The 13,261-nt window shown below is 45.3% G+C and overlaps 1 protein-coding gene across 5 annotated transcripts in view; it reads left to right on the top strand.

Annotated features, from left to right (window-relative positions):
• The window catches only part of LOC101470116 (zinc fingers and homeoboxes protein 2), a 131,145-nt gene that overhangs the window by 57,465 nt on the left and 60,419 nt on the right, over positions 1–13,261 (top strand). The window contains exon 1 of one of the 5 annotated variants that reach the window (XM_004574936.5): positions 3,434–3,742. The exons of the other annotated variants lie outside the window; for them this stretch is intronic. The gene's annotated coding sequence lies outside the window, so the exon portion shown is untranslated. Of the gene's footprint in view, positions 1–3,433; positions 3,743–13,261 lie in introns of those variants that run through there. 5 annotated transcript variants of the gene reach the window in all.

The following is a 13,261-nucleotide window of genomic DNA, read 5'->3' as shown; positions in this document are numbered from 1 at the left end:
CACAGTCACCTTCATGTTACTGACGGAAAGTTAAATGTTCACGATGTGCTGTCTCCAGTGGCACTAACCCTGCACACAGTGTCTGTGACTCACTCTATATGCGGCCATATTAACACAGTCACACATATTTACCTCTCTTATTGATTGCATATCATATTGTGATTACGCTGATACTGACTGTGTGGGCTGCTGGAGTCAGGCTCTGGCTGCTGATCCTGTTTACCTGCAGCACAGCGTCCTCGCTGTGACTGCAGGCCTCCGTTTGCATTCTCCGTGCTGATATTAAATCGCGCTGTGACCCCCAACACTGAGACTATCCTGAACATGTTATTGATAACTTCAGTTTATGGTATCGACGCTGATTCGTGTCCACAGTTAATTCTACTCCAACTCTGATTCACTGCATTGATAGTGAGTGGATGAAAAAACACATATACAAAGACACTGACTCATACATACTTAACACATTCATAACACACCCACCAACTGGCAGGCCCGTTACAAACTCACACACACACGTACACATTGCCAACATACACACACGCTCCCTGAGCATAGATCCACTGTAGGAGTTGGTCTCTCTGCTGGAGTCCCTGGCTCTGTAGGACATGTCCACATGTGGAACACCAGCTGGTGGACGCACACACACTCACGTGCGCACACACACGCACACATGCATACAAATACATGCATTCGTCTCCCCTGCTGCTCTAACAAGCCTCCTGCTACAAATCTTTCCTTTTTGCATGTGTAATAGTACTCAGTCACACACACTGTCTTTGTCTTTCGCACTTGTTTACACACTCGCTCACGCACCAACAGTACACACATTTGCAGTAGTACAGTACTCCCTCTCCCACACACACACATCCCCCGTGCCAGGATATCTGTTTATTGGAGTACGTAGCTGATTTCTGCTGGCTGCTCTGCATGATTATTGCATCATACTGCACGCGCACACACTCATGCACACAGACACACACGCTGCTGTATGTATGCGTGAAAACGATCTATAGACACACACAGATGATTGCATCATGCTGCGAAGCTGTACGTACACGCGTGCACGCACTTACCCACGGCTTGCATCAGTTATCAGTCCGACAGCGAGCGTCATATAGTTCCCCCAACTTTAATCACAGACACACGAACCAGGCGGTAAGATCGAGGAGCAGTCTGTCACAGACAGGAAACTCCAGAAACCGTCAACACGCTTATGACTGGTTTGTCCGATTCGGGTGGCTCAGAGTTAGATTGAAACCAGAGCGGAAAAACAGCCGGTCGAACCTGAGCTCCGGTTATCAGAGAGGAGAAAAGTTGGGAAAATAAACACGACAATCAAAAACATCATCAGTCACTAAAGCTGAAAACCCGGGAAACCCAAAATAACCCCAGACTGGAGCTCAACACAATAAACGTGAAAAATGTCCTGATTTTACTCAAAATCAGCCGTCAGTTAAAAAACCGCTCAGCTGATCCGGAAACCTGGGAGTGAAATTCAAATACAATTAAACCTCAAATTATTCATCAAGACGGACAAACCGCTGCTTCATGCATCCACGTGTGAGAACAGTGGAATTATGATCCTCATGCATTTATCTGTATCGCCTTTGACAACAAATTCCAGAGCTGCTTTATTAATGACAAATTAAAAGCAAGCGAGGTCAGGTCTAATTAAAATAAAACAAATGCATCCATTCAGGGTGGCTGGAGCCCGTCCCAGCTGCCATAGGGCGAGCGGCGGGTTAGATGCCGGCAGGTCGCCAGGCCATCGCACGGCTAACCCCGAGAGACAGACGCCCATCCACACGCGCACCTACAGACAGGTTAACCTGCTGGTTGTCAGTCCCTGCACCACTGCGCTGCCATAAAAAGGACAGACCAGTATGTCAGCTTATTAGAGAATTTAGCTGATAGAACGAAATAATCTGCAATAGTTTGGAACCGATACCATCGGATGAGTTTTTGGCAGGGACCTAAGAGGCCACCGAGTTTACAGAAGTGGAGGTGCACAGCTGAGGGGCTGGTCATCTTTAATAACAAGTCTAAAATTGGGACATCAGTGGAGTCCAGCCTGAAGCCAGACCCCAGAATGCCTTCGATGGGCGAGAGAGTCCGCTGCTCCGTACCAGAGGTGTGTAAATCCAGCAGCGCGTTGTCAGTCATCTGAAGACTCGGTCAGGCCTCAAACCGCTCACCGCGATGGTAAACAAGGCACAAAGGAAGCCGTTTTATTCTAACAATTAGCTACATCAGTCTGAATATTGGTCTGCCAGACGGAGACGAGCCGCCGTGAAATCTTATAAACCAGTCAGACATCAAAGTCAGCCAAACCAAAAATGAAAGGACTGGAAAAAGTGGAAAAGAAACGAGGAACCAGCAGAGAAATCAGCCAGCCATGCAGTGAAAGAAGCAGGCAGATAAAGTTAAGAAAGCAAACGCTAATATCTGCCCGCCAATCTTCTTACCGGAGAAAATCCACTGCTGGTTTTGAAATCAGTCAGTAAACTCAACAAATCATCCACGTGTGTTTGAAAACTCTGCCTAGAAACAGTTTAAAGCCAGAAAACTGTCATTTTAATCTTTTATTGGCTTTATAAAAGCCAAAATGGGGATAAAGGTTGGAAATTGGCAATATGTGTGAACTGTCTGGGGTTTGGTGCTCGTTGTTAGAAACCAACGCTTTTCTGAATATGACATCGGCATAAAGACGGCCTTCAGTCAGAGTAGTTTGTTTTTAATTTCCTGGATTAAAAAGATAGTAAAAGAAAAAGAAACTATTCATACAGATAAAGATTTTCCAAATATACATCTGCCAAACTGAAAATCTGTCAACACATATCGGGTGACCAGGAAGATCTAACCGACTTAGAAAACAGGATTATCAGGTGGGAGAGCGGTGACCTAAACCTTAGTGTGGGTCAGTCATGTGTGGAACCGTTAATTAGATCAGTGACTCCGCCCATTCTTACCTTAAACCTGAAATTTAAATGTCATATTTAAAAACGGACGATCAGTGAGTCACACCAAAGAGAAGAATCCCTCAAACATCATGACCAAAAAACCAGTTTTAAAACAAGTCAGCCAAACACGGAAAAACCAGTCAGCCAGCTTAACACCTGATTTAGGCCATGCTTAGAAAAAACCAAAACAAATCCTGCAAATGTTGTAATCAGTCGGTCAGATCTGGATCAGCTCCTCAGTTTCACCAGCAGGCCGAGCCGCTTGACCAAAACCTCCTCTGAATGAAGGCTTTGTCCACATGGAGAGCTGTGTGTGTGTGTGTGTGTGTGTGTGTGTGTGTGTGTGTGTGTGTGTGTGTGTGTGTGTGTGAGAGAAAGTAAAGTGTGTGAAAGAAAGAAGGACAAAGAGAACAAAATAGGGTGAAAAAGAGACAGTGAGACAAAGAGACGGAGCGAGAGAGAGAGGGAGTTTGGTGTTTCTCAGTGTGGAGCTTAAACAAGCAGTACAGGATGTGCAGCCAAACTATTTTCTCTGGTTGGCTGCCGAATCTGTGTGTGCGTGTGTGCATGTGTGTCAGATATTTGGTGGGGGTGAGGTTGAATGGATGTCACTTGTTTTCTTTACCATTACAGCTGGGAGGGACGTGCATTCGCGTCGGGTCCACAAAACTGCACGCTGGTGCGTCCGCAGTCGCTCGCACTGCAGCCACACGAGAAACACGTCACCTGAAACATCTTCAGACTCTCAGCTGATGTATTTACTGCGTGTAACCTCAGAGGTACAGAGCTATTTTTAATATGATTTGATCTGCGGTGCAACTAAAGCCGTGCTGCGTACGGGCACTTTTAAACCGAGATTAGCAGCGCTGCCAGCTTCCCAGCAAACACGTGGCATGAAAGCATAGACTGTATATGCAAGATGGACTGTGTCCACGTTTTAGGTCTGATTGTGTCTGATTAACCATTTCCTGGTCCAAACGTTTCTTTCAAACTCAAAGAAGAATTCGTATTTTCTCAGCACCGGTGTTGCTGTCCTCCCGGATGTCACAATAACATCTGTGAAAGCAGTTAGCAGCAGGCAGTTAGCTTGCTAGTATTCACCTAAAGATGAGATATCATGACTTCAATATTGTTTAAAAAAAACTGTTATCAGGTTGGTTGTAGAAGAGAGGTTCAGAGGGTTAGGAGAGTTGTTAGTTAGCCTGGCAGCTAGCTACAGAGCTGTGGTTAGGCTAATATAAATACATTAGCAGAGAGCAGATGAGGGATAAACTGGCCAACGGTAGAGATTTTGACTATACCGCTCTACCGCGATAGTGCATGTTGATGGTGTCATCCAGCTGCGCCTATTTTGGTTAAAATCATTGCAGCGGCTGCAAACAACATCATCTGCAAATTATGCAGGCGGCAGTAATGGCAAAGAGACGAAGCACTTTTGGAATATGGAGAAAGCCAAAACCTGCGCTCTCTCCACTTCCCTACCATTGATTCATTAATGCTGAATTCTCTCGCAGTTGCAGTATAATAATGACTAACCTCGTATTGTGGATGGATTATCTCAGTTGTTCTCCTGACTGAAGTTTGGTCCGTTTACAGCATCCTGCCATGCGATTGCATTTGTTCCTGACCATCAGGAACCCTCACGTTAACTTTTGTCCAGCGTTCATCCTCCAGCTTCACTGTGCTAATGTTATGCTAATGTAGCTGTTTTGCTAGCGGTCACGTAGCACATCATTATATAGCAGCTAGCCCAACTTCAGTAACCCTACAAATGTCACTGCTGTTTATTTTTCTGTCTTCATTTATGTTGGAAGTGATAGCAGAGCTGTACGTTTGAATTTTTTCAGAAATCTCTCAGTCAGAACATGCTATATCATGCTTAGGTGGAAGCTAGCGAGCTAACTTCCTGCTAACTTCTAACTCCGTTGAATTTAATAAATTCTGTTTTCATGGATGCCTGGATGTTAAACTTAATTGTTACACCTGGTAAAGCAGCAACGATGATCATTTTATTAAAGATGAAATAATTTAGACAGTTTTTAACTCTCAGTGATGCTGCAGTGTTCGTTTGACTTTGGGACCTGAAGAAAAGAATATATCGTGATGTACATCGTTACCGCATATGCTTCAAATTATACCGTGATATGGGTCTTAGGCCATATCGCCCAGCCCTAATTGAGAGTCCCTGATGGTCACAGACGTATGCCAGGTAGACGATGCCGAAAATGGACCAAAGCCAAATAATGCTAAAGTGTCTGGGCTACTAGCGGCTCTGATATGAACTATTATTTTGTTTATAGACTAATTCAAAACATAAAGTATACAATTAATAATAATTAGTAAACATTTGTTTCTAGTGCTTTTACGATAAAGTTTAATTCCCTTTGTATTACCTGTTTAATATTTCATAAAGTTTTCCCAATACACTTAGCAAGCAAGCTAAGGTTAGCAAAGTAGCATAAACTCTCTGTTGGGCTGCATGGGAAAATTTCACAAACTTCCACTAAAGGTCTGAAAGAGATGAACGTTTAGAGGATGTTTTGAGCTTGAACTCAACTATATGAATGTAGAAGTGTGATATGACTGATATATATTTAATGACTGCACAGGATTTAGTCTGCGCAACCTCTTAAAGCATGTACATCGTTATGTTTTAGCAAATTAAATCCAATCCTCAGTCACACAGGCATGGAGATGGGTTGCTAGGGAAAAATGTCCCCAACCAATATGGAAATGGTTGCTGGCTGTCTCTGGTAAAAACAAACAAAAGACACTCCTCGGACTGCAGACTTGAGTCAACTAGCTAACACTGAGCTGTGCTGTTGAGCAACGCAAACAGACTCCACTGCGTGTTGCACTCTTCACGATTTCACTATCGGTTAACGAGCTGTTTCAGAGCATTTGCAAACACTTCGGGGGCGACCTTGGTCGAGCTTTGTGTACGTGCTTGCAACCATTTTTACCTGACGACAACAATCAATCACCAACCGATTGGGTTATGCATGCGACCAGTCAGTTAATAATCATTTATTCCTAACGACTGATGGTTACCAGACTGTCGCTAACCGGTCGCTACACCAGTGAGAGTGAGATCTGAAAGTAAATGAAATGAAGGCCGTTTAGACACGCCCCCTTTGACAGGACGCAGGCTCTGATGAAACGTGCTCTCCCAAAGTCGGGGGATGACCTTCAGCCGTGACCTTTGGAAGGGGGTGAGGGGTCAGAATCTGCACCAAACTGGGTAAACGTGAACTTTGTGGACCTACAACGATGGTGGTCCCAGAGATGATGTGGTTAAAACACCGTTCGCCGTCAGGTAGGGGTAGCGTTAGGGTCAGATATAACCCGAAGTCCGGGGACTCGACCACTAACAGTCAGAATGAATTCAGAGATGAAAGCCTGTAGTGAGCGAGGAGGTCGGGGCTGATGGACGGGCCAGTCGTGACTCGAGGCTCCTTTAGTTAGCGTTTGTGCTGGCGCCGCGTTCAGCCATAGTGACACCAAAGCAGCCACAGACGCACTGCACACACTTTGCTTTTGTCCTTGGACAGTGTGTTCCCGCTGACGTCCAAAGAAAGCTACAGCCTCGGTCACATGACCTGGCTCAGACACCTTCAGCTTTTGGCAAACCAACATTTTTTTTTCTAATAAAAAAAGTTACTGCTTTAATTTTCCACGAAGCAGTCCAGGTATTTTTTTATTTATTTCATTTTTTATTATTCTTTGTCTGATATTTTTTTGTGAGGAGGAGGAAGAGGAGGAGGAATATTTATCTCGACAGACAACAGAAAAAGAAAGCCTGACATCTACCTGTCGACGCGACCGCTCGCTCCACAAAGGGAAAGGAAGGGAGATGCGAAAATGAAGAGAAATAAGAAAGTGAGTGTGTCAGGCTTCAGGTTGGCATGTGAGCGATGAAAAGGCCGCCGTTTGTCACCAGAAATTATTGATGTACAAACAAACAGACGCTGCGGGAGGACGCGGGAGTTTGGTAGGCTTTTGAAAAACAAATCAAAGAGGGAGGAGGGGGGGAGGGAGGTAAATGGCTGAAGATGATGAGACAAAGGCGGGAGGAAAGTGATGAGATGAGATGAGATGAGGAGGAAAGTGGAGAAAGTTGGAGGGGGGGATTTCTCTCCTTTTCCTAACCTCCCTTTCTTCCTCTCTCTCATATTATTGGTCATCCTCACCTTCCTCCTTTTCCACATTCCTCTTCTTTCTTCCTCATCTTCATCTTCACGTCCACCTTCTCTTTTTTCGTTCTTCTTCCTTTAACCAGCTCTTGTCATTTCTCTGCTTCCTCATCAACAGCATTTTCCTGCTCTTCTCACTTTTCCCTTCTTCCTCTCCTTGTCGTTTATCTGCAGTCCTCCTTCCCCCTCTCTCCCTTTTTTATTTTTATTCTTCCGTTTCCTGTCGTTTTTGCTTTCTTCACGTCTTCGCCTCCCTTCTTCTTTTTCTTCTGCTTCATTCGTTTTCCATGTTTTCCTTTCCCTGCTCTTCTTCCCTCCACAGTGTCATTATTTCATCCTCTGGTTCTTCAGCTTCTCGTCATGTCCTCCTCTTCCTCTCCAGTTCTCCTTCGCGTCCCTCGGATCCTTCATCTTCCGTGTTTTCCTCTTTTTCCTTTTCATTTCTGCTGCTTCTCATTTCCTAAAATCTTCTTCTCACCTTCTGCCTGCTTTTAGTCTGTTTCTGCTCCACCTTTACTCCATTTTTCCTCCTTTTCCATTTTCACACCTTCTTCCTGTTTATCATTTCAATCCTTTCCCTCCTCCTCTCCTCACTTTCTTTTTTCTTCCCCTTTCTCCTCCCTCTCTCCTAATCTTCAGCTTCATTCCCCCCTCGTCTTCATCCTCCTCTCTCTTCCCCCCTTTTTTCATCTCTCTCCTCCATCTCCTTCCTCCCTCCCTCTTCATTTTCTTCACCCTTCTACCCTCCTCCTCCTCCTCCCAGGCTGCCTGTTGAATGAACGAATGAATGAATGAATAAAAATGAAATCGCTCACAGTCCTTATTTCTTTCTTGTGCCTTCGTGGAGTGAGAACACAAAAATGCCGGCGTGTTTTAGAGACGTGTGTGACACAGTAACGGGTGCTCATTAACATTTTAATATTGATCATTATGTGTGAAATCATGTCTGTTATGGAGGCGCTTGATCCGCAGTTTTGATTTTCTTTAATTGCGTTGCCTTTGGCCGTCTTTTTCCCCCCTGATAAATGTATTTATCTGCACGCTTCAAGAAGAAATCCAGAATCTTCTCGTTGTCGGGGTGTGAAACCGTCACGGGGGCCCCGAAGAGAAACACAGAGCGGCGATGACAAAACAAATTCACACGTGAACGTGAAATTAGAGCCAGATCTCAGCTCAGAGCGGCTCCTCTAATAACGCCGATACGATCGCTTCATATTCTGACGATCGATCAAAGTGAATTAGATCTGCTCGGCTGTCGATAATGACGATAATGTGTGTGATGAAAGCACGCGAGGGTGTGCGGATCTATAATCTATAATCTATAATGGTGATGGCGGCTCAGAGGAATGTGTTTCTGTCTCACAAAGACAAAGGCTCAGACAGACGCACGCCGAAATTGGTGTTTTTTCTTTTTTTTGTGGCCACTCCAGTCATTTGGGACACACACACACACACACACACACACACACAGATTGAAGTCCACAGTTTGAAAGAGTGTTTAGCAGATTTTTTTCCTTTTTTTTTTTTTTTTTTTTTTTTTTGGGCAGGACGAGCGGGGTAGCGCTCTCTCCCTCCAGCGACCATGGGACTCGGCGAGTTGCCATGGAAACAGCCCAAACTGCACCGGAGGAGTGATTGAGAGGGGGAGAAAGAGAGAGAGGACGAGAGAGGTAGCCGGAGACTGAGAGAGCAAGGGAGAGAGAGAGAGAGGGAGATATTTCGCTCCTAGAAGAAGGCCTTCTGATGGCGACTGTTGTTCTTCTCCACTCAATGTGAACAGTTTAGTGTGTGTGTGTGTGTGTGTGTGTGTGTGTGTGTGTGTGTGTGTGAGAATGAGACTGCACCGAGCGGGGAGAGGAGAAAAAAATGCAGGTGACTGTCTGCGTTTGTGTGCTTTTGTGTGTCCTGTCTGAGTTTCAGCGTGCACACCTCTGTGCGTGTTCGCATGCAGCAATTTTAGCTCAAGGTAATCGCAGCGAGGACGTTTCAGCCGCGCCTCCTAACTTCAGATCGCCCGTTTTAAGGGGCGACTGCGGCGTCCAATACTGCGCTTTGTCAAAGCAGCAAAGTGACCTTTGGCGTCTGTGTCGCAGCCGTAACTCGGCACATGTTAATGACGGTAGGAGAGCCTGCGATGTCACGTTTAAGCGCACTGGTTACTGCGCTGAAGAGGTGTAATTTGACCCAAATGACGAGCCTTTTCTAAACCCACACAAGAATCTAATAACTCATGTTCCTGCGCTTGAACCGTGACCAAACGGGTCTGCAGCCTAAACACAGGCAGATATTTTCCCCGTCCAAAGCCAACAAGCTTGACAGGGCGTGCTCGACATCGCAGTGTGTCAAAAACGTGCTTCTCACTTTCTTTGTTGCTAAAGGCTGATCAGGCTCACTTTCACTCACACATAACCTGTCAGCTTACCCCGTGGGCATAAGGGTAATTTAACAAATCGCCATATGTGGGGACACGTGAGCCAGCGACAGAACGTCAGTATGTAAGCAAGCACAGACTGGTGTATGTGTGCATCTATGAGCTCTCCCACCTCTGAGACGAAGTGTCCAGTGGTTCGGGTTAGATTCAGCGGAGGTTGGGTACAGGGGTGAAGGTCGGAGTCCTCGTGTGTTTATGTGAGATGCATGCTTCACAGTAGACGCTTTCTAAGAGGACGGCTTCCTTATATCTGAGGGTTGTTTCTGTATGTGCACATGTATCACTCCTGCAGTATCCAGTGTAGTGTAGTGTGTGTGTGTGTGCACGCTCCTCCCTGGGCCAGTATCCGTGGTAAGCTGTGATTCAGGCTGTGAAAACACTGATTTGGCAGCCAGAGCGTCTTCCTCAGTCTCCAACCGGCTCGGCCAACAAGAATCCATCTCTTATTAACTGATGCTTTATTACAAAAGAAAGGAGTGTGTGCGTGTGTGTGTGTTTGGGGCTGGGTTTTGGAGAGGAGGCGTGTCTCTGAAGTCCGGAGTCCTGCCGTAGAGTCGGGCCCCGGTTTCTGTGATTGATTTATCTTTCCGTCTGGGAAATGTCAGAAGTGTCAACTGGAAAAGATTCATTAAGCTGGATGTTTGGATTTTGTGGAATGAAACGGTTCCTAAAAATACCTTTTTGTCTTTAACCACAGAGTGTCTACACGTTTAAAGAGAGCAGTGCAAGAAAAGGTCAGTGTACCTGAGCGCCCGTGCCGTTGCTCGTGTCAGTGACACTTGATTGGCTCACAGGGTTTAGACCTGCCTGCGTGCTGCCGGTGTGCTGATGTGTGCTTCTGTGTTTTCAGCCAGAGTTTATGTTGAATTTCGCTCAGTCTGAGTTGCTCAATAATGGCAAAAAACATAATTATGATCGTGTTGGTAATAGCTCGCGCGCTCACAGTTTTTGTTTTCGTGGCCTCTGATGGCGGCTAACCCTCCGAGGTGTAAGTCATAGTTGGTGACGACCCTAACCCTATGCAAACAGAACACGGCGTTTTGGGGAGGCTTTTGTTTTTTGTTCTCCCAAGTTGTGAAATAATCATTCTCACTGACACATGAAAAATATTCGCATCCATCCATTCTCCTCCGTTCAGGGTGGCCGGGGGGCTGGAGCCTAGCCCAGCTACCATAGGGTAGAGGGCGGGGCACACCCAGGACAGGTCAGCCTGTCACCGGGCTCACACAGACAGACAGACACCTATGGACAGTTTAGATGCACCAATTGATCTAACCTCAAAACTGCATGTGTTTGGACTTTGGAGAGAACCCACACAGACACGGGGAGAACATTTAAACAGATCGTGAATTCAAACCCACTTTCATAGTTTCTCCAAACTTTAAGGTTAGTGTTATGAGACGATTAAGTTAAGAATCTGAAGGTGTAAAGTAGCAATAAAGTAAGAAACTACAAACTGAAGCCAGATGTTTGCAACTAGTCAACCAATCGTTTCTAATCATCGGTGCTGGACGCGTCGTTTATCCCTGTTAGCATTTTAATTGATGCTATGCTATGCGGCTCGCTGCCACCAGGTGGCGCTGCAGTCCTGACATCGTCATAGAAAATCAGCATAAGTCTGTTAATCTAGGCCTGATCATTCCGTTAAACCTGTTACCGTTAGTTAGTTTTGAAGGCGAAAGAATGATGAGATGAGGTAATGAGCTCTGTCTGAACAGTGGCTACCTTTCGCTTCGAGGTGCGATGTCTGCTCGCAGTATAAGCTGCAGTGTTCTGAATGCACAGCGTGAGCTGCCTCACAGTATTTAACGTACCGTCCATTACTGAAGATCAATGTCATTAATGGTTTTTGGCAGTCTATTAAAAAGTCCTCAAATGTAACTTTTTAAAATATCTCAGTGTTTGTTAGGTTTACTCGTAGAAGTCGTCCAACTTTTTTCCTCATTTAGAAATTAGTCGCTGGGAACGTCCCGAGTCCAGACGTGCAGTAAAATAACAGGAAAATAAAGTAGTGATAAAAATGTGGGTCGTTTAGTGTGATTATTGTCTTTGATCCCTCGATTGCAGGTCCTCATCCGTGGGATCATCACTGGCGATAGCTTGGATCTCAGTCTAACATCGTTAGTTTTAAGTCTGATTCACTGAACATGAAGTTCATCCAGTCACGGTCCAGTTCAGAGCAGGGTGTGACCCGGGGTTCTTCGGTTTTTCATTCAGATCTCCGCTGTGACGTCTGATCGCTCACACACAGAGCTGCTGCATCCTTGGAGTTATTTTCCTACCAAAGCACATTGTCCCCTTCGCAAAATGTGAATCACAATAACTAAATGGCATCAAATATGTGCGATTGTTTTCTTCATTTGCCAATCAATCAGTCCAGCTCCGTTGGAGGCGAACCATACCGCGGCGAACGGAGGCTTTATTTTCAAACCGCACAGATAGTAAAATGTCAAAAATGCATTCAAACTAAAAAAAGAACCTCCCACTCAAACCCCATCTGCTGTGGAAAACCATTTAATACGATTACATGTAGAATGAAGTGTGTACCAACAGATGATGAGAATTAGGAAAAGTCAGACAATATTCTCAGCATTCAGAACATACAATTGTAAACATCAGCAGCAGAAAGAAGGCAGTTAAACCTCTAATCTCCAAACAAACAAAGCAGCCGATCGGGCCCTAACGGCTGCATCCATGTTCATAGAGACTGCACAGCCACACGCTGCAGTCTGACGCAGACGTTTGGGGCTGTGGATGCCTCGGCGTGTTCGGCGTCTTTGATGTCAGTCAGGTTTTACAAGTAATTTAACCACATTAGCAGAAGATAATGGTTAATTAAGGAAACTGGATCGTTTCAGCTATGCGTTTTAGATTTCATTACAATATACTTCCTCCATGTTGGATTATTATCAGCTGGTACAGGGATGGAAAGAAATCAAAAATGAATTTAATTTTCTGGCAACTAAAAGGAACCAAACGGTCATACAACGATACATCAGAGCCAAATTTTTTTCATCAACTTTAACCGCTTGTTTGTGGCTGATCTGCAGATTACATCGAGTGGACGCTGGTAATAAAATACAGTAAAGTAACTGTCAGTGACTTGTAGTTATTCCTGAAAAATGTGAGTTTTGAACTGCTGCTTTCCTAGAAACCGTTTTGTAATCCGAGCGCATCGGGCGCGCTGACGTGCGTCCGCTGTTTAAACGCGCAGAGCGCTGCCAGCAGCTTTTCTGGATGGAGAGTAAACCGCAGTGCAAACCCACAGTTTGACGAGCTTGTACGCGCTCGTTATTGGCTGGTTCATTAGGTCATGCACATGTGTTTTCGCTGCGTGTGAGCCGTTCGACAGGATTCGGTGGACTCGAGGAAGAATCGGTGGTTTTTACGCCCCTCCGCCCAGTAAACAAGCAGCCGGCCTCGCTCTACGACACCTTCGAAGGTTCATCTGGTTTTGATGAAAATTTTCCAACCTCAGAATATCCTCACCTGCCAGCTTGGAGATGTGAGCTTTCCCTCCTCCTCCTTCTTCTCCGCTCTTTCTTGGAAGCTTGTATTTACACTTGAGCCAGTGCGGTAATCCTTAAAATATGTGCCGTCTAATGCGTTTTAAATGATGCCGCCACAGGAATTTACTACTCAAATTCCAAGTGAAACAGTATTTTGAGAGCATC

This window comes from Maylandia zebra, linkage group LG22 (assembly GCF_041146795.1).
Source record: "Maylandia zebra isolate NMK-2024a linkage group LG22, Mzebra_GT3a, whole genome shotgun sequence".
NCBI lineage: Eukaryota > Metazoa > Chordata > Actinopteri > Cichliformes > Cichlidae > Maylandia > Maylandia zebra.
This window is presented reverse-complemented; position numbering and strand designations above follow the sequence as displayed.